We start from the raw sequence: 22,911 nt of genomic DNA, 5'->3' as shown, positions 1-22,911 counted from the left end.
GTAAGAGGGAATGCTTTAAGGAGCTCTGTTTGGAAGCGGACATAAATCCGTGAGGTAGCGTCTATAAAATCGTGACAGGACGATTCAGAGGCCGATCATCTCCGCAGATCAAGTGCCCTATGCTCTTGTCGAAAATAACCCAGGGGTTATTTCTCCAGGAAGAGGGGGGTACTGACACCTTTCACCGGGCTCCGAACGAGGCACCGATTTCACCAGCCACCAGGGACGAGCTGTTGGAGATCTGCAGTCGAATAGGCGACAGCAAAGCCCCGGGTCTTGACGGCATAGCGAATAAGACCATCAAACTTGCCGTCAAATCTAGACCGGATATGTTCGCGGAGCTGTTCGAAACGTGAATGTCCCAGGGTATGGAAACGGCGAAAACTGGTGCTTATGTCTAAGGCTGGCACACCTCCAGGGGAACCGTCCTTCGATAAACCCATATGTCTTCTAGACACTATGGGGAAAATGTTGGAGCAGGTTATTTATAGTAGATTACTCCCAGTCGTCGAGAGCCAAGGAGGCCTTTATAGGCAGTATAGGTTCCATAAAGCCAGATAAACCATTGATGCCATCAAAATGGTTACTAGCTTGGCCGAAAATACAATTCACGGAAAGGGTTATACCATTCAATGCATTCAACTCGGCGAACTGGAACCTTATACAAAAGTCTCTGGCGACCATTGGTGTGCCGACCTACCTCGCCCAAGGAGTATACTGTCTCCGCGGGTGTCCCACTACTATGAAACATCATATATAATGATGTACTTAATCTTCCGGTTCCGGATTAGGCCACGGTGGTGGGTTACACCAACGATATAGAACTGGTTGTGGTCGCAAAACATATCGAGGAAGCTAAGTTGTACTCAAGCGAAGCAATCAGTGTTGTTAAGGCTTGGTTAGAGCGTGCTGGACTAGCACTCGCAGAGGAAAAGTCGGAAGAGGTCCTCGTCACTAAGTGCCGTAAGAGAAATTACGCCTTCATTAGGATCGAGGATCGTATCATCACTTCCAAGTCGGCCATCAAATACTTGGGTATGATGATAGACGGAAAACCCAATTTTAAGCAGCACATAGAGCATACTAGCGAAAAAGCATCCACCGCGAGTATGGCTCTCGCAAGGATGATGTCGAACGTAGGAGGACCGTGGCATACTTGCAGGCTACTCATAGCCAGGGTGGTCAAATGTTGAACACTTACACACCAGGTCTCGTATGGGGATGCCTTGAGAGACTGAATATACTCGGCTCGTCCAACAAGGTCTGAATACTTTGGCTGTGGCTCTACAAAATGAAAAGGAACAGTTGAGGGAACTATATTGGGCGGGCCTACCAGGGATGGAGCAGTCCAGGGTGCTTATTGGGGGATACGAACCCATGCACACAAAGGATTGCTTAAACCTCACCAAAAAGGACCTCCGAATCATAGTGGGAATTCTCACTGGTCATTGTCGGCTGAACTATCACCTAGGCAAACTAGGGATATCTACGGACACTGCCTGCAGGTTTTGTGAGGAGGAGGACGAAACCTCTATACACGTCCTGGGACAATGTAAGGCACTTGTGCAAAGTAGGTCAAGGTATCTGGGAGAACACTTAATACCAGATGCAAAGCTGAAAGATTTGGAAGTAAGGAACATACTAAAGTTCCTAACGGTTATAGGCCTGCTTGAGATACTATGATCAATAGGTACACTATAACCAGTAAAAGGGGCACAATAGTTCTTCAAGGATGCGGTGCGACTTTCCCTTAACAGAATAATAATAATAATACCAGGTCCATCTCTCCCATATCGCAGGTGATAAAAGTCGAAACGAAGAGATCCATAAGCATATGACTACAGCGATGGGATCAGGGAGAAAAGGGTCGTTGAACTTACAGGTTGATCCCTTCCATCGTCAAGTGACTGGAGAGAAAGCATTTTTAATTTCGAGACTCCATTAACGCAACAATATGCATTAATTTAATAATCATAGCGAATTTTAAATTAAGTTATGGAATCACTATATATTATATTTAACTATATAAATCAACCCGCAAAGAGATATTAAAGGCTCATCATCCTGATACGTTGTAGTGCAATGTGATGATGTAGTTAGTGTCGAGTTAAAACTGAACAACTCCATCATATTCTGAAAAATACATACGTAACTTTTGGTGCCATATATCATGACGAAAATACGCCTATATACAATAAAGCAGGCTGCACGGACCCTTTCCAATCGGCTTATAAATTCAACAACCTTCGTAATATCCTCTACAATAGTCCATCTTTAGATAGGCAATAAAATGAAATAAACACCCAAAATTAAACATTTTTAAATAAAAATATTTCGAAAATAAAAAAGTCCTTGCGTTTACACATTCATATCATCAACGAATCAAAACAAAATTCATTGAGACCATCTAGCGTAGGCGTATGATCGCAATATTTCCATAATTTGTATATTACATATAAAAAGGCGTTGTTTGGGTGGTCGGATATGGACACTTATAATGATAAATGTGGGGATGGACCCGCCTCGCCATTAATATCATATATCGGACATGTATGTAGATATGATGCACTCTGGAACTGAAACCAGAATCAAATCATGCGCGGCATTACTACGAAATTGTTATTGAAATTGTCCTCAGGGATTTACCACACAAAAAGGCTTGTCCTCTTAATATTCTCACTCTTAATGATGAACTGATCAGTATTTGTGCAGTTATGCCGAGATGCAATCGAAATTCGCAAACAGAAAATATAAGAGCCAGGAAACCTGTTCGAACCATCATTCCGGCTATCATAGATTTTTTATCTTTTCGATCAATCGGCTGCATTGAATAATAGATGAGGATTTTCATCAATAAAATCAACGGTTTCGTTTGAAATAGAGGAGTATCAGCTCACTTTCATTCGGGGCGTATTCATGTTCAAGGGTTGTATCCGTGAAGTTTCATTCCTTTTTATGTTGAATTCATTGAACTTTTATGGTATCTGAAAGCCCAAATTGTGGGGGAAATAAATGACCTCAATATCTTTTTCGGATTTTTTCGATTTGAACTAGATATGTAATATATGTGAATAATGGAGAGTGGAATTTACAATAGTTCATTATTCTCCTTGATTCAAATATAATAGTTAGTCGTTCGTTTAACTATTCGTTCGAAAGTGTTTTCATTCTCTATATCTATCAATGCTCATCTAAAAATTCTCTGCTACAAAGTGGTCAGATAATGTCTAGAGGACCAAAAAATTTCGCAACCTGCTAGTTATTGCAGATGTTGTTAAAAACATGGCCTACTCCGGAGTTTACTAAAATGAATTCCAAGATTGCTTCATTCACTTCTATTCCTATAGCATAGCATTCTTGATTCCATTAACTCAATTACACTACTTCCTTCCTGAATCCTAAACTTAAAGCTAACTGAAAATTGAGTTAAAGAAATTTCTTTTTAGTACCTCCTTTGACTCATTAGTTCTAAACTCCTTCGTTTTCATTCTATTATACTTTCATATTATTGTTAATGTGCTATTGCTGGCTTTTTAGGTAATTAAACGTATGGTCCCTACATTGGGTAGCTTAAAATTAATGGTCATCTAGCATAAGATGACGGCACAAACCACTTTGCCGCAGGTAGTAACAGATAATCAATATAGGAATAACCGCTTACAGCTGGAGGTCAATGGATGACTTAAAAAAGTTCTAATTGGGGCCAACTACGAAAACAAACAAGGGGCGAAATATTGAGTTAATCACTATAAAAGATACTTATAAGATAAGACTTAACATTTTTTTTTCCTTATTTTTCTCTTTTTCTTGCTTGTATTTTTATTACTATATTTGCCAATACCAATATAAATGCATTTATCTTACATTAACGGCTTAATCTGTATTTCCAGTCGAATCCCGGAGCCTCCACCGTCAAATTAGGAAAGTACTGTATTTTCTTGCCGGTACTTCAACAAATTAAACGTAACTCCGCCATGCTATTAACATAGTATGCTGGTCCCAAGCCCAGGTAACGGTTGAGGGCTTGAGACAACGTACTTTGTACTACCCTCAGGAAAACAGAAATAACTTGCTGAGGTCAGAGAAAGAAATAAATAAAGTGAAGTTGGAGTTATTCCACTATTCTAAATCCTACCTGATCTCTCTTGGTGACAGATCCCGTGACAGGCCGACAAAGAAAATGCATTCAATGTTGTTAAAAACAACATGATCGGGGGCATCCACCTCAACGCGGCAGGACATGCTCGAGTCCCGTCGAGAAATGGGTAAGTTAGTCTGAGCAAAACAAATACGTGTCTGCACACTAATTGTTGGCACCCTGGCACTAGGAAGAAAAAAGAAATGATCTCACTTACACGATTACCAACCATTACGAATGTGCAAGAATCGATCCATCCATCCAAACCAGGTAAGCCGTACATTCACCGAGATACTTGGTTTTAGAATAACGATGTTGAAATGAAAGTCCGTGGAAAGAATCGACTCTACCACATGTTTCTCCACGCTCATCCTCCACTTCCACAACCGTTGTCAACATATGGAGCAGTTCCACCTGTCAGCACAACTGAAGTCGAGGAAGCAATAAAACGAATGAAATCGAGTAAGGCCACAGGATCTGACGACATCGTATCTGAGCTCTGGAAAGCAAAGTGCTGAGATCCAACACTGTGGCTCAGTGAATTCTTTAACGGGGTTATTCAGGAAGGTAGAACACCATCTGACTGGCAAGAAAGTACCACAGTTCCAATATGGAAAAAGAAAGGAAGTCCAGCAGAATTTTCAAATTACCGTCCGATCCGGTTACTTCCTCATACTATGAGGATTTTTGATGCATTCCTATGATCTCGAGCAACTTGCCCAAAAATGGAATGATCACCTCATGCAACACGGTCTCAGATTGCATCTGAATAAAACTGAGTTTCTGGCGACCGATCCCCATGAAACAGGCACAACCATTGTCAGCAGCAGTGACCTGGCCAGAACTGAATGATTTAAATATATCGGGTCAATGTTATCAGCCAACGGAGAACTGCGTTATGAAATTGCTTCACGCATTAACGCAACCTGGATGAATTGGCGTTCCACAACTAGTGTTCGTTGTGATGGACGTGTCAACGAACGTCTCAAATGAAAAATTTACCGCAGTATCGTCCGCCCTGTCGCTCTCTATAGTTCTGATTGTTGGCCAACTATAAAAGACAATGAACGGTTTCTTGCGGTAATGGATACGAGTATGTTGCGTTGGGCTAGTGGCGCGACACGTTTTGATCACATCCCAAATGAGAATATCTGCACCGATCGTGAACAAACTGCGAGAGAGGCGTCTTCGAGGGTATGGTCACGCAATTGGCGCCAACGAGAATTCACTTGCCAAGATTGGCCTGAACATTAAAGTTGATGGTAAGCAACCAAAAGACGGGCACCGCACCTTAAGTAAAACAACGGTGGCTTGATACGCTCGATAGGGATTTAAAAGCCTCATGCCTCTTACGCCTCTCGGCGAAACCGATCACGACGAGCCGACCCCGCTTGAGAACGGAACAAAGGCTGAAAAAGAAGAAGAAGGAGTTTGTCATTCTTGGTTGTGTCTGGTGGTATTGCTTTCCGGCATCAACGCCCTTACAGAAGGCGCTGAAGATATACTATATTTCCTGATGAAACTTCTTTGAAGTTGGTTTCCTGCCCTATTGATGAATAGAAATTCTTTTTTGTTTGCAATTTATTCTGTCACCTTTGTCAAGGAAAAGTCTATGGATTGTCATTGGAAAGCTGGCCGATGCCGCACCTTTCCGTTTACACTGGCTTACCCTTATTTTGAGAATTTTAAATAACTTTATCTTATAAATCGCGACAAAGATCACCTGTTTCGATATTTCCTTATATTTGTACCGCATAACTGTTGAGGGTGAAGTGATTCTCAACTATCCAGGAGTCACAAATATTGTCTTTCTTGGTTATTATGATGTTTGGACGACTAGGAAGCGCAAATGCCTGATACAAAATTCTGGCACTGATAATGTATGTCGGCTATAGTCGTTTTCGAATTCGTACTCCCTCCTAGTTTAGGTTGCTCCTACGGATCCGGGCTCTGGAGAACTGCTCCCTGATCGGCACATTGTTCAATTGGGAATATTATACTTATCTGGACTCATAGAAAAATTTAACTTGAACTAATACTCGCAAATACAACCTAGAATAAACAAACTGTAGACGCAATACTGATCTAATATGTCAGCTACTACTAACGCACTATGGGCAAGAACTCTGTATTCAACAAATTGTCATATCCGCAAAAAATTTGCAGTTTTACTGATCGAAATCTGTCATCTTCAAAAACTAGGTAACCGTTTATTATAATTAAAACATTTCTTCGGATTAGTGGGTAAAGATTCCATAGCTACTTCCGGCCAAAGGTGACAGCAGGCTGCGAAAAAAAGGGACGGGATGGAATGGTCGGCCCCAGTAGAATGCAATCGCTTCACAACAGTTTAAACTATGACAGACAATAGGACAATAATCACGGTCACTTGATTACATCTCAACAGATCGCATCTACACCTTCACTGTGCTCTGGGATCCACTATCTGATTACACGCCAACAGCTTTACTTATCAACCAATTCCAAATGGAAAGCTGGTCAATTCAACCCTACACGGGGTTGCCGAAATGTGTTAAAGGTCTGTCTTGAAGGCTAGGGAGTCAACCATTCTGAGATGGTGGATTCCATTGCCGGCTGTGGCATGAAGAGGAATCCACCATGTCTCCCCTTCTTTGATGTGTGACCTATCACTGCCACTTCCTCCTTCTATTCATTAGGACGTATCTAGACCGTCGACGGAATTCTTCACCTAAGATTGTGCGATATCAGGATGGGGACGAGCTTGAAAAAGCTTGAAACTGCCAAAAAAAGCAGCATAGAGAGAACATTGATGCGAAATTACATCAACATTTTCAAATTTTGACTAAAGCACTGATGCTGATCTTTATCGAGAATGAACCTTTGACCTCCAAGAGCTTCCTTCAACAGAGGGGTAATCACGCGGCGACAAATTTGGGCTATATAGCGGATTAATTAATTTTCTCCAATTTGCTTTGACTAATGCGCACCGGGTGAGGCCGTGCATTGTCCAGAAGTAAGATGACGCTTCTGATTGAGAAGTCCCGTCTTTTGGTTCGAAAGTCAGCTTAGTGTTGTCCAACAGTTCACAACAGTAAACAGAATTGATTGGTGTTCATGGTGGAAATAACATAAAAAAACTTGGAATCCCAAAACACGGTTGCAAGAATTTTCCCTGTAGATAACCACGTGTTCGCTTTTATTGGGGCAGCCTCATGTGTTATTCTCCACTCTTTGCGCGCTCGTTTTGATTAAAACGTGTAATGGTGAACCTATGTCTCATGATAGGTGATTAAACTCTTTCTTCAGCATAACGAGCTAATAATCTCTCGCAAATTTCCAAACGGCCGTTTGTTAACCAAAAGAAAGAAACCAAAGAACATTTCGTGCTGAGATCTTTGAGAATTCAAGTTCCTCTCTGATGATTGAATGCATCTGACTTAGGCTGAAGAAGCAATTTCGTCGGCGTTGAAACGCCAGTCTTCCTCCAAAAGTTCGCTAACTGCACGGATGTTTTCATATTTGATGGAAGTTGGAGATCGTCGATCGTCAACCTACTTTTTAACCATTTCGGAGAGTTTCAGCTCGCATGTAAATATTTTAAAATTTCTGAAGGATTCACTTCTTCTCGCATCAAAAACTTTATAATAACCCGTTGGATAATAGGAATAGGAACCACTTGCTCACTCAATGTTAGTGGGGGCGAAAGTGTAATATGGAGGCTAACACGGAATTCATGGAAACCATTCAGAGCCTTCCAACTCTCCAGAAACGCTTGACAACCAAATTCCAGATTGAATTTAACTTCCTATGCTATACACATTATTCGACGCCTTCACTGCTCTACTTCTTAATGTAGATAAGAAGAGGACAATGGATAGTCAGGCTGGGAGGCTGAGTTTAATAATAATAATCGTTGGCGCAACAATCCATATTGGATCAGGGCCTTGAAGTGTGTTAGAGCACTTCATTCAAGACCGAAACGGTACACCACAGTACACTGTGGGAGGCAATGTGGTCAGCATTGCGCTCGCCCGAGATTATTACCCTGATTTGACTCAGGTACTCATTTACAGCTGAGTCGACTGGTGTCCGACATCCAGTCACGATAACAAATTCCTCTGCCCCCAGCGAGATTTGAACCGCGACCTTCCGCTACGACAGCCCAGCGCTCTAACCACTTGAGCCATCCGGACATCTGAGTTTTCTTGATATTTATCTTTAACCCCATTCCCATTTCTCTTTAACTCCACCTCCTTTTTCTATGACTCAGAGAGACAGCCAGCAGATGTCTCACTGAGTTATAATCCAGTCCATAGTCCAGCACAGTCGAAGTATGTGAGGGAAAGATTCACGCCCCTGATGATTGGAACAAATTGCTGACAGAATACAATCCTGATTGACTCCTCTTTGGACTTCTAATTTCTACGAAATTTCGCCTCAACGAAGCACAATGACAATGAGAGCTCAGTGACATTTTGCTCCGTCCAATGCCACTCTAATAAAAACTATTCGTTTCTCTAAGTGCGTATACTCTTTGTTGACGTTGTCAATAGCCTTCTCAAAGTCGATGGGAAAATGTGAACTGTTGATCCAGGTACACACTCCACAATGATCCGCCTGTTACCTTCTTAACTTAATTTGACTATCCTCATCAGCACAATATGATATGAAATATTATATATGTATTTCTCGCCATAGACTTGCGTAGTTTCTTTTAAATTCCATACAAAGTTCTGCGGTTGAAGTCAGAATACTCCACTAGAGTTCGAATAGGCATTTAGAATTACTTGTATTTCAGGGAAGAAGAGCAGGGAAGGAAAAGTGACGAAACTTGGAAGCAACAAATGGCGCCTAACATGGGGCTGCACTTTCGTTAAGGTTAGTAGTAAAGTTAGTCTTTTCACTTGCTTCCTTGGTTCGCTCCACGTACACTTAAGTGTATATTTTTAAAATGCAAGAAAGACAACTAACGATTTCGTCCAGGGCAGAGGTAACATATCAGTCACTGTCCCACCTCTGCCCTGGAAGCAGCGTGACCAAAAGTGATAAAAGACATAAATCCCTCCTTTTTATTCAATCGCCAACACAGGTGCGAATTGTATCCAACTTATAACCGCCAGTACTTTAAGCCCAAGCCAGGCCAAAGGTAATGTTTTTATTTAGGACATGAAGGACCCTAAGTCCGCATCTACTTGATTTTGGACTAGACCATACTGTAAAATAAAGTTACCCATCCTGAATAGTATACCATAAATCTTGGCACTTTTATATTTGTTCTAGAGTTTAGATTCCAGAAATGATCGCTTTTCACAAGCTTCTGGAAATGCGGGCCGAAGCAACTAAATGTCGTAAGGTATTGTCCGTTCTAGCTTCTTTGCGTTGTGTTTCCTTGCAGTTTTGCGGATGCCAATTCTGTTATTTAAAACTGCAGCATTCTTCCTTTTTTGGCAGGAAGGCAGAACGATTATGTCGGAGCTGATATGTTTTCCTTCCTCATTGTTTCATTTGTTTCAGAATCCGATATCCCGACGAAACTGATAAGATTGACTAGGCTGATCCTGACCAATGTGCGAGACCAGATAAAAGCAGCAGGATCACTCTCAAGACCATTCGACATCAACAACGGTCTACGACAAGGGGATGTCCTATCATGCGTTCTCTTTGATCTGGCCCTCGAGAAAGTGATCCGTGATGCTGAAGTAAATGCAAGAGGTACGATCCTCTTTAAGTCCACCCAACTACTGGCCTATGCTGACGATATCGACATCATGCGAAGAACCACCCGAGACGTACAAACTGCCTTCATGCAGATCGAGCAGGCGACGATTGCCGCGAGATCTTGGGCTGCACATCAATGAAGGCAAGACAAAGTATATGGTGGCATCGTCAGCACCGAAAACCAACCAATCAACAACATCGAACCGCACTGGTCAAAAGGGAAGAATACAGATAGGAGAATACAACTTTGAGACCGTTGATAATTTCTCCTATCTAGGGTCGAAAATCACAACCGATAACAGCTACAATGATGAAATCCGCGCACGGTTGTTGTCAGCCAACAGAGCCTGTTTCAGCTTACAAAAACTGTTCAAAGCTCTTCTTGTACAAGACAATGATCTTACCAGTCCTCATGTATTCGTCGGAGACTTGGGTTCTTAGCAAGAAGAATTGCAAACTCTTGGCCGTGTTCGAGAGAAGAATCCTCCGAAGAATGTTTGGCCTACATGAAGATGGACGATTCCATAGTCTACATATCGACGAAATCTATGAGCGATACCATGACCGTCAGGTTGTGGAGAAAATCCGGCTCAATAAGTTATGGTGGTCGGGTCACTTAATTCGTATGGATGAGGATGATCCAGCCCGGAAAGTCTATAAGGGCAATATCTATGGTAGAAAAAGAAGACGAGACAGAACCTGCCTAAGACGGAGCGATGCGTAGGTCAGGACACCAGACAGCTTTTAGGGATATCGAATTGGTGGACCTCGGCGTAAAACCGGGATGTCTGGAATTTCTTATTTAGGCAGGAATAGACCGGATACCGGTTGTTGCGCCGTTGATGATGATGATTGTTTCATTCTTCTATCATTTTCAGATTTTAAATACAATCGAATGGTCTCTGCTCTTCCACGCTACCTGTGTTCCCTTCAGGCAAAATAAGATACTGAATGATGGATTACCGCCACCTCCAAACATCCGCACCAGACCTTGCCTATCATCTGACCGTGTGATGCAAGCTATGCATTCTTTGCAGTTCAAGTTTACTGGAGTAGATCCCTGCCGATAGACCGTCTTTCATATCGAATGGAGATACATACAAAATCTCACATGCTATTTAGAGGAAAGAGAGCCGATTAACACTGGGGATATAACGGGGCCAGGAAGGTAGTAGTTTGCCAGATCTTCGAGAGGACCACAGAGATTAATTTCGAAAATAGATCTCTAGGAGCAGATCCGAAGTCGTATCCAATAAGAGGTAGAATCATTCGAAACGTTTTATCGAAAAACTAAAAAAATAATTTAATGTCTACAGTACCCTTCGCGAGGTCTTCCCCAATGGCGATACATACCGTCAGAAAACTATACGATTGGATACATAAAATGCAACAGCCAGGAGGATCGCCCAGCCAGATGGCGATCTGTTCCACGTTGCACACAACAACAACATTCTAAACAGGACATTGAACCGTCCCTGAGAGCAAATGTTAGCCAAGATACTCTGAAAAAGTTGAAGCGTTTCCCCTCTGTCAAATGTCGCCAGCGGGAACACCGATTCGGGGGCTGGATGGAAAAGTGAAGCATTTTCTGCTTCGTGTGTTATGCTGCAGATACCTGCAAACCACAGTATACGAAGCACTCTGACCAAAAGGGCTCTCGTTTCGTTACAAACGAATTACGCTTTTGACGAAAAATCAGTACTCAAAAAGGTCCTGGCTCATCTTTCTACTACCATTCACAACTACTTTCGGTCACGATGCATCCGGCGAGGTGAAGCAGTGTCTGCTGAGTTGACTTTGTCCTCTGTTGTTTTTAAATTGTCTACCAAACCCATAGATGAGAAAGTTTCTCTCTAAATGATTCGGTCCTAAAAATCCTAAATGGAAATTTTGAAATTCAGTTTTGAACTTTAAATATGAAAATGTAAAAACGACTGCGGATATGAGACATTTTGCGGTGAGATAAGATCTTTCTCCCAATTTTCACGTTTCAGAGCCAATAAGGTCTGCTTTCACGACGGATTAGATTAGTTGTCCCTAGTATCAACGTTCATAGTTGAGGTTTCTCCAAAACTTGTCAAGAATCTTTCAAATCGAGGGATACGGACAAAGGCGTAATATATGTATATATAACTTCATATGTCCCCTCGAATTTCCTTTCTACCACGTGCCATGAAAATCAAAGTGAAATAAAGCGTAACCTCTAAATATGACAAAATTTTCAAGTTAGCTCCGATGCTCGTCAACGACCCATTTCTCAGCTGCCACTATAACTAGTTAAAGGTTTCTTCCATGTTTTCCATATGGACCTTAATTTTGAAACCAAAAAGGAGCAATACCAACTAGGAGACTCTGCGCCCTTAAAAAGATCATTTCAAATATGATAGTACAATCACTGCTAAAATAGCATAGACACATATGTAACCACCGATGTCAACAGAGACAGTATAGTAGCCAATAACTTCCATGCATATCGTGGAAAAGTTCAAGTTGTAAGCAACACTCGTGTCAGTAGCATTGACAACCAAGATCGCATGTAGTGAACTTGCCGAAAGGCTCCTCCACTATATGATCCCCTTGATCTGCCGCTATACCACCGATAGCCATTCTAAAATCGATCGACAGTGTATATGCCTACAATTTCTCGGTACTACTTGCTGTTTCGCCCCTGTGTCATCTAATCGAATGGTCTCCAAGAACAGTACCGTGGTGGACCAGATATCTTTCAGTTGCATATAGGACCAAGCGAAATCACATTCTAATCGTAAACCGTCCGCATACCACCGCACATTGGATCTGAAGTCTAAAAGCTAAGACCCCAAGACTATCTATCCCCTCGGCTCAGTCTTGAACCCCAAGATGCAGTTGCGGTCGCTTTATAAACTTGAGTTTTGTCAACGATCCGCGGGTGTATTGCAGTTAGCGCGATCTCTGTCGTTTCCTACAAGATATTCGACTGCTGCCTATGTCCAAAACAACATCATTGACAATTATCTAAAATATATGTGTGCGCATTTAATTTACCTTGCAGCCGGGTAACGAAGGATCGTGGCTTGAGGAATGGTGGTCAACAGGCGCGATGGCGATGGGTAGAGTTACCACTTCAATTGTCCCCAAACCACTTTGAATCCCAGAAAGATACCTCAAATTTCAGATCAACCAAAGTCCGCTGAAAGATAAGAGGACAAAGATAAATGTTAAAAATAGAAGATAAGTTAGGACTTAATTTAAAGGCGCGATTTCTTCGAAAAAATGATATGGTCAAATGAGCCTCTTTGATGTCGTAGATGCAGACTTGATTCCTCCTCCAACTATTTGTCCCCCTTATGCGGCTCATTCAGTTCAAACCAGAACTCGGCCACACTGTTCACCCTCTTCAAACTAACTGATATTGGCCTGATACTTCAGTCAGAAGCCGTATTGTCAGCAACCATAAAGACCGATTCAGGTAAACAGTATGGTGACTTTCAGGCTCTAGGCCTTCTGTAGCCTCCATCTGAGCGCATTGCCTTGTCGCGAGCGGTTTCACTTGGAAGCACAAATGAATTTGATTTGTTGCTTCGTTGTCAAAATATTTAAAATATGTTCGGCTGGAGCGCGTGTGTATGCACGGAATGCGTCTAAAGAGTCGACAGGACTTTTACACAATTTCAACGGATTCTTGACTTAAATTTGTGCCAAGAGAGCCGTGCCGCCATGCGCACGTTGCCTTTATGTGGACTTGATCAAAAGAAACATGTGCTGGATCGAGTGACATACAAAATACGAGAGTAATTTAATGGCCTTTTGAGATTTTTCCTTTCGATTTTTAGTGCAAATGTGGTAAAGTGCATATGCTAATTACTGCTTTTGAGGAGGAAGTACTAGCGCCTAACGTTTGCCAATTGGGTGGCACTCACTAAGCAATACGAATTTCTCCAACTAAGTGCGCATAAATTAATTCAAACACACCAAGGTGACACCTTACTTTCTCTTACATCTTAAAAAACTGAAAACCTAATCAACAATTACCGTGGAGAGAGTTTCTGTTATTAATGAAGCTCTAAAAATCACACTGGATGAAGATAAAATCGATTTCTGGGTAATCCTCCTGGCACTCTCTTAGTGCTAGTTTTGTAACTGATGAAACCCTGCTGCTAATAAAAATCGTCCTTCCATGGGATAGTTCAATAAAGGTACTCGCCAGGTATATACGTAGGTTATATGCGTAATAGATAAAAACTCGTTACAGGCACCCCACCCCCTAAAAAGTCAAGGCCCTTTAAGGTGTGTTTTTTTATATCATCATGGTAAAACTTAAATTTTCAGCCCTCCCTCTAGAGGATGTAGGGATGAGGAGGGTAAAAAGTTATAGGACCTCAAAATGGGGCTGTTTTATGTCAAAACGGTAGGTTTTAATTCTGAACCTCACTAATGGAAGAGGCAAAGAGGTTATAGGGGGGAGGAGCAGGAGGTCCTTTGTCACGAACCTCGCTCCGCTAAAAAAATTGTGGCGCGTGGTCACCCCACCTTAAAGAGTTAGGTCACTTCAAATAGAGGTTTTTTCCATGGTCACCCCACCTTAAAAAGTTAAGTCACTTCAAATAGAGGCTTTTTCCATGTCGCTAATAAGCTTATTAATAAAAAAAAATCCTGCTCCTTTTTGGGGCACCATAACCTTTAAGGTCACTGCGAGTTTTAAGCGAAATTAGAGAGGAATTGACAAATCAAAATTTACCAAAATAACGTCAAAATGCCTCCTCCCCGTCACGATCTTGTAAAAGAATTCAAGAGAGAGGATCTCCCTACCCCTCCCCTTCGGACACTCCTTGTCATTATGAGGGAGTCTGTGGTACTACTACTACACTAATGTTGTCTAATAACACATGAAGATGAAAGCAAAGGATTGTAACTCTCCAAGTGGTAAGCAGTGGCATACTTCGAATCCACCGCCAACTTTGAGAAACCAAGTCGTGGTCGAGGCACGGAGTTTGAAGGCCTCACCGAATTCATGTTCCCCCACGGAAAAATCTGCGATAGACAGACTCTTCACTTTAGTGGAAAATCTGCATCCGGTGTCTACGGCGCGGTCAGTGAGAAAGGATATTACAGCAACTCCCTTAATGAGAGGAACTGGAAACCTGACTACGTTCGGCCTGTCGGGGATACTGTTGTCTAACTCTTCCAAAAAACAGGAGAAGAAGGTTCGGCAGAAGCAAACTTCAGTTGCACAATAAAAGAGACTACAGGCTTACCTGTTCTCCTCTGCCTCTACCAGGAAAAACGGAAGAAAGGGAAACTGGTGACGTAGACGCAACTGGTCTAATGCCTGTATGTGGAAGCGGATCTATGCAGCCCGGATACCGTGAACCTGAGAGGGCTCAAACCCGACAACAGCATAAGGCACTATGAAGAAGGCGATGTTTCATGAGAACGAGGACATACACACATACACCAAGTGTGGTGATACCCAAAAAAATCGGACGCAAGAAAGCAGAACTTCCGGCGAAAGGTAAAGCTGATAATCGCTACGAGATCCATGCTGAACGGTGTTCAGGTAGCAGCGATTTTTATTTTAGACTACACTTATGTCTACAAACATGAAGGTTAGTCAAATTAACCTGCAGCATGCAAAGGCCTCTTCCTATTTCCTTGCCACAAGGCTGGCAAAATTCTAGTTCAAGAGCCATGGGTTCGTTTTAACAAAATTTGTGGTATTGGATCAGTAAAGAGGACAAGGATCTTCTTCGATAAGAGATCTTCGAGACTGAGCGCCTGCGTCTTGATGGCAAAATTGTTAAAAGCAACCATGCTACGACAATTTTGTTCCTAGGATCTAGTTGCGGTCAACTTTTAATACCAGATTAATGGCAAAAGGAGAAATATCATAGTTGCCTCTGCTTGCTTACCCTAGGATTCTTTGTGTCTCCGCTGACGCAAGAACTAAGGGATCTGGTAGTTTGTGCAGAATCAAATCGCCTTGAACTCTTAATAGGTTGTGATACGAATGCTGAGCATATTTGTTGGGGCGGTAGAAATGCAATACTAGAGGAGAGATGTTTGATATTATCACTGCAGTTGCTCTGGTTGTGGCCAAAAAGAAGTGAAATAATTAATCTAATAATCTGCACTTCAAAGTTGTTCGAGCTGGCGAGTACTAGATGAACTCTCACTCTCAGATCACTGCTACTTAGAATTCAGTCTGACTATTGCAAGCGAACAGTCTGTAATACAAAGACGAAATCCTAAGAAAACGGATTGGACAAAGTTCAGTGAACTTCTTGGCGACAAAGTGGAGCTCCCTAGGTGACTCTTTTGGCGATAGCAGTTCATTTGGAAACTTTGAATCGCACAATTTTAGGGTGCTTTGAAGAGGCTCGTCCTATTTCTCGAGGGCAGGGCGTTAAAATAGTTCCATAGTGCAACCGAGAACTACTCAGGAAATCTACGAGATGACCAGATCGTGTTTGCAAAAGCAGCAAGAGGTAAGACTGGTTAACCTTCCGGAGCCTATAGTGTGAATATAAGAGGCTCGTAAAATGGTGGAAACGAGACGACTTTAGAGCATACTGTGAGGAACTGAAAGGTGAAAGACTGACCTTAAGGTTGTGGAGAGTCCTTAATAAGGACGAGTCGGCCAAGTTAGAACTGTTAAAACTCCGAGTGTATTTTCACGAACTTCAGAATTGAGTCTATACAGAGTCCCTTAGCAATACACCACCCAGGCGAACAGGTCCCAGAAGTGGGAGGAAAATAATTGACGGTTTCTGCAAACTTTTCAAGACGAAGGTGCTGCAAGGGGAATTGGAACACTGTGAGAGTAGTTGTTTCCAATGAAAAGACGAGAGCTGTTATGCTGTCCTTTGAACACTTTAAAACACTTGGCATTTATCCAATGATGCTAAAGGAAGGTTTGGAGCACTTAGAGCAACTTCTAAGAAATATTTTTCGAGGATGTCTTGCTCTGGGCTACATGCCTTCCTCTTAGAAGAAGGTTAAAGTAGTCTTGATGCGTTGGCCTGTCAAAGATGACAATTCAAATCCAAAGAACTTCGGAGAAATCAGCTTAATATATTTTTTTCTGAAATGTATTGACAGACTGGTTAAGCATCACATTCGCAACAGGGCTCAAAGGTTGCACAGACTAAATAAAAACCAACATGCTAACTATCGTCGGAAGTCCTATGAGTCCGCTCCTCACTGTTTGGCTCCAAAGATAGAGGGACCTTAATATTCTCTTACACACCTCTCTCATCCACATCTCCTGAGATGATAAGGCAACTTTATAGTAATGAAAGAACAAAAAGCACTGGCGGAATAACTTTGTAAGGGTGGTGACCGCCAGAAGTTTTCGCGGAAATTGTAAAGAGGGCTGTTGGAGCACTTCATTCAAAATTATAAAGAACTGTAAGGACTATAATACCCAGTAGAAAGTAATGTGGTTTGCATTGTGTTGGCCCGTGATTATTACCCTGATTTGACTCAGGTGCTCATCCGCAGCTGAACAGGTATCCGGCATCCTGTCACGAAATAAATCTCTTGATAATCAGAAAGCTTGAAGTCGATTTCCTTTCTTTTGTGATTTTGTGTATGGTTTCAGCAGTAAGGGACATTATATGCAAAATTATTGTCCTTCCGTGGCCAGTTCTCCCAAGAAAAGCCTAGCTATACAGCAGAGAAATGTCATCAAATGTAAACTTCAAGCAGTTGTCCGGTCAAAACAGATACAGTCGATCGAGATGGCAGATCATGCAGCTTAAAGAGATTCATATTTAGTCTTAATGAGAAGCCAGTTTCCTCCAACGAAAAAAAGGGTCCACATAATTGTCACCCCAATCCCGCATGATTTTCACGCCTGATCATGTTTCCCTGCATAATTTTCTCCTCGCGCCAGGATTTCTCTCTATTGCCCTGTCCTGTAAGTTGGGGCTTAAGACTGGACTCAAAGCCTTTCCTGCTTGTCGTAAGAGGCAACTAAAAGGGATAGAAATTTGTGGGCTAGCAACTTGCAAATTTCGCATCTTTTTGCTACCGAAACGTCAACAACGCCTCGGACAGGAACCAACCTCACAGCCACGCCTTTTCATCATCATCAACGACGCAACAACCGGTATCCGGGCTAGTCCTGCCTTGATAAGGAACTCCGAACAACCATCCAGACCGCACGGATTAAGTGATCCGCCCACCGTAACCTATTGAGCAAAATTTTATCCATAGCCAGACGGTCGTGGTATCGCTCATAGATTTTGTCGTTATATAGGTTACGTCCATTCTCTCGAACGCGGTCAAGATTTCGCAATTTTTCTTGCTAATAACCCAAGTTTCCGAGAAGATCATAAGGACTGGCAAGATCATTGTCTTGTACAGTAAGAGCTTTGACCCTATGGTAAGATATTTCGAGCGGAACAGTTTTTGTAAGCTGGCATAGCCCTGTTGGCTGTCAACAACCATGCGAAGATGTCGTCATCGTAGGTGTTATTGGTTGTGATTTTTCGACCCTAGATAGAAGAAATTATCGACGATCTCAAAGTTGTAGTCTTCTATCTTTATTATTCTGGTTTCACCAGTGCGATTTGATGTTGTCGGTTGGTTGGTTTTTGGTGCTGAAGTTGCCACCATATGTTTGGTCTTGCCTTCATTAATGTGAAGCTAAAGGTGTCGAGCCGCCTGCTCGATCTGGATAAAGGCAGTTTGTACGTCTCAGGTCGTTCTTCCCATGATATCGATATCGTCAGCATAGGCCAGAAGTTTGGTGGACTTAAAGAGGATGGTGCCTTCCGTATTTACTTCAGCATCATGAATCACTTTTTCCAGGACGCTGTTGAGCAGTTCATCAAAATACTCAACCCATCGCTACAATATGCCCATTCTATGGCAAATCGGATTTCCCTCTTTTTCTCGACAGGATGCGTATCGAGGTGTATAAGGCTTCATCCTGCTGTCTTATTGGTAAACTTCCGCGCCTAGTGCGGTTGCTCCCTGTACTTTTTGAGGTTACAGACTTGTTGGTTCTCCTTGGATTCGTTTTTCTATCTGTGAAGTCGCTTCTCCACTCGAAAGAGTTCCAGATAGGCCTCTGCGCGTACCCGCGTTCTTATAGAGTGCGGCGTTGTCCGGTATGCGGCATTATTCCGTTCCGTTGCTAGCTTATATTCATCGTCGAACCAGCCGTTCCGACTTTTCTTGCGGCTTAGGCTAAATATGTTTGTGGCCGTATCAATAATAGCGTTGATTGTGAAGATCATTTGTTGATGCTTCATCTCCAGGATCTTTGTTGCCTGCGGTGGGGGAGGGGGGCGAAGGGCTGTGCTGTGGTAGGCTTCAGTGTTAAATCTCACATGGTTGTCAGAGGGGATTCTGGGTGGTGTTGTTATTCGAACCCAGAGCATCATGCCAACGAGATAGTGATCCGAGTTAATATTGGCTTCCTATCTGTTCTGACATTCATCAAGAATGAGAAGAATGAATGGCGGCGTTCGATCAACACGTGGTCAATAATAGCAAACGAGGTACTTCCAACAACCATTTCGTATGACACCGCTAATTGAATAATCTGCAGTCCGATAACAACAGATTTCATTTTTGGGTGATTAAGAAACCTATATTGATGGCCACTATAATATATGGTGTAGTGGCTCTTCTGGAGGAAACCAGCCCCTGTCCAACACATCTCCTGCAACGCTGTTATCTCAGCCCTATATTGGGGCAGAGTATTGGCTAGCTTGGCAGCTTCTTCTCTGTATAGAAAGCGCGCGGTGAATAAGAAAATGCGGAAATTGTTATTTCGTTTTCGTTGCCGGGGCGAGAGGCTTGCCTTCATCCTTCTCCGTCTACAGGTTTACGTTAAGAAAAATCTTGCAGCGATCGTCAGGTAGAGGTGGAGATAAGATTTGGTAGTAGAGCTTTTGGTGTTGGTTCAGCAGGCGACAACCTTTGGCTATCGAAAACGGACTATGATTGGTTTGGTGAAATGTGCGCACACTCCAGAGAGAGTGCTCAGAATACTCGCTTTCTTCAACTTGAGCTGGAATTCCAGCTAAACTGCAGCATTCTGTGCCTAAGCGAAGTAAGATGGTGGGATTCTGGAGAGTACTGGGCATTCTGCGCCTAATTGAAGTGAGATGTTGGGATTCTGAAGACTACTCCTCTTCTTTTTGCGGCAATGTGCTTTTGTACACTGAATAGCAGACGCAAAACCGATGTCCGGTCGCTTCTGACAGCTACCAGAAGGCGTGCTCTCTTGGACTGAAAGTCGATTTCTAACTTCTAGGTTTTGGTCCAGGTTAACGAGTACCACCCACGGGGACTTAAGATATAGTGGAGAAGGATGCTTTTTACGAGCAATTACACGCAGTTCATGTTTCCTAAAGGTGACATTGTGATCGTGATGGGTGATCTGAATGCCAAGGTGGAATCTGACAACACCTTGCATGGTCTTGGCGACCGCAACAGTAATTATGGGAGGTTATGTGGATTTCTGCAACTTCCACCACCTCTTCATTTGTGGCACATTGTTCGATCACAGAGCCTGCCATAAGGTCAGTTAGGCTTCAACTGACCGACTGATCGACCAATTCCCGATCATCAGCAGTAGATTTAGAAGTTGTCGCTGACATCGGTCTCGAAAAGGATTATCATCTGATGGTAGCTTGCATTAGCTTGTGCGTTGAGTCCGTCATTCCCCGCAGAGTTCAACATTTTTCGATGATTCTCTGAGGGATGTTACCCGACTGCTTCTCATCCAAGGTGATGAACAATTGAAGAGGTGGAAATAACACTTAACCACAGCTCTTAACCATATCACAACTAATGAGGTACCGCCTCTTGTGGATGAAATGACTAATCACCGTAATATGTGGATAAAAACTTGTCCACCAAATAGAACAACCATCAATGCACTTAAACAGAGTAAACCCAGTAAGCCCGACGGTCCCCTGAAGAGTTATTTATCACTGCATTTTCAGTGCTACTTCCATTCGTATGGAAATCCTGGAAATCCAAAACTTTTCCCAAAGAATGGAAGAAGGAGATGATCGTTAAGATTCCAAAGAAGGGCACCCGCTTTGAGTGTGACAATCGGAGATGCATCTGCTTACTCCCCGCCATCGTAGAGATATTGGCTACAATAATCCTAGAACGCATCAAAAAATATCTTGAAAGCTTGATCAGCAAAAAACAAGCTGGATTCCCCTCTGAATCATCGCATCGCATTTACCACATCAACATTCTATAATTCATTTTGGAACAGCGCGCGGAGTTTACATTTTCGTTCCACCTGCTCTTCATTGATTTCGAGAAAACTTTCGGTACTGTGAACAGGGAACGTATCTGGCGTGCTCTACGCAGAGCGACATATCATTGCGCAAAATGACATGTTGCACATGGGAGTCACACATGGAAACTGAACTCCACTATTACTCAAAAGCTCGAAGCCTTCGTGAACACCTGTCTGCCTCAGTAATTACCGATTTGATGGTCTCGCACAGCGGGGGTGGCCGCAGCCGCCTTTTTAAGAAAGGATGGGCTCTTATGTTCCTTGGACATAATCTTGCTGAGCGCTTTGGATGTTCTGACGATAGTCCAACCAAGACCGCCTCTTGGCGGTCCTGATGGCCGAATGGTACTTCTTCAGGCAATCATTGTATGGCTGCCAATATTTATGCTTATAACAGATGTTGAAGATTTCCCTGGTCGGCTTCTGAAGGCTGGAGAGATCTTCATTCCACTACAGTGGCAGTGGCTTCTTGCTGTAAGTACAGCAAGTAAGTAGTAGGGAACAAGACTTTAAATTCGGTACCGAATGCCTTTTCTAGAGCCCCGACCTTTGACTCCAGTTCGTCTGTCCTGCCACGTTTGTCCTAATTACTTGACCAAACTTTCTCCAGTCGATCCTCCCGAAGTTTCTGAAGAGTTTGGAGACCTCTGCGTCGAGTTCTAGATTGAAAAGTATCCAACTGTGATCTGAGAACTATCTCTGGTTAGACACTCTCCAGTTCTCCATCCTAAGAATCCCATTATTAAGGTGATATCAAGGACCTCCTCCTAACCATCACAGTTCTCCGAGCTGGGGAAATGGAAGTATGTCTTGCCTTGGAATCGCAGCCTATCGACAGGTTGGCCTTCTTTGTTGCTGTAGTGTTCGTTGTTGTTGTTCTCCTGGCGGTGCTGATCATCCCACCCGTCGACGGTACCAGCCTCATTATTGTTAACAATCTTGCTGAGAAAATGAATGGCCTTCTAGTACTGGCTCTTCAGTAAGACACCAGTGGACCATCGCTACACCCAGTTTGACGGCAGTACATTCCAGGCTGAAAACCACTAGTCCGTCTGCCGCCTTGCTCCCGGAGGTCCCTGCATTTGGTTTCAGCACAGCAGTGCTACGGCTGGCACTGAGTGCACTATTCTCGACGGCTACTGTCTCCTAGCTGGATGCCAGCAGTTCGTCCTCCGATGATGCGCCTGGCATCACCCTCTCTTCTTCTATCGTCGGTTTTTTTATTTTTAAAATTGAGTCCACGTCTTGATCCCACGAGTAGTCCGGGAAGAATGTCCACCCTGGCTAGCCCAGCCACAAAGGTAAGGATTTTATTTAAAACTGAAGGTGCCCAAGGTATTTAGAGTTCGTATGCTGAAGACCAGGCTCATTGGCCACGCAGCCCTTGGCGTATTCTTCTACCTTGGCTTGGAGTCCTATTAGCACCTTCTCATCCCCCCGCCGGATCTACTTGCCCTTAACACATGACCAGCAGACCAGCAGATCCTCGTCAGTCGGATGAGCCTACTCCCAGCTCGAGGAGGTTGTGTGAAGACTTGCCGAATTATGCAACTTTAACCTAAAGCATAATCAGACCAGGCCGCCAAAAACACAAAATTAGCTAGAAGTTGAATTGGTTAACCTATACCTTTAGCGACGGGAGCTTGAGGAAACAACTGTTGATCTTTTTAAGCCAGTTTTCTAGGTTCTCAAGGTCTGTAGATATCCCTTGGATATAGTCAAATCTATGATAAACTTAATATTCATTCAATTCAAGCACCAGTAGTGATAATTGGATACTCCAAAATCCATGAAACCTCCTTTTAGAAAGCAAAATCAA

Source organism: Hermetia illucens, chromosome 4, assembly GCF_905115235.1.
Source record: "Hermetia illucens chromosome 4, iHerIll2.2.curated.20191125, whole genome shotgun sequence".
In the NCBI taxonomy this organism is placed as follows: Eukaryota; Metazoa; Arthropoda; class Insecta; order Diptera; family Stratiomyidae; genus Hermetia; species Hermetia illucens.
The sequence above is the reverse complement of the archived record's forward strand: the minus strand, read 5'-3'. Positions refer to the sequence as shown.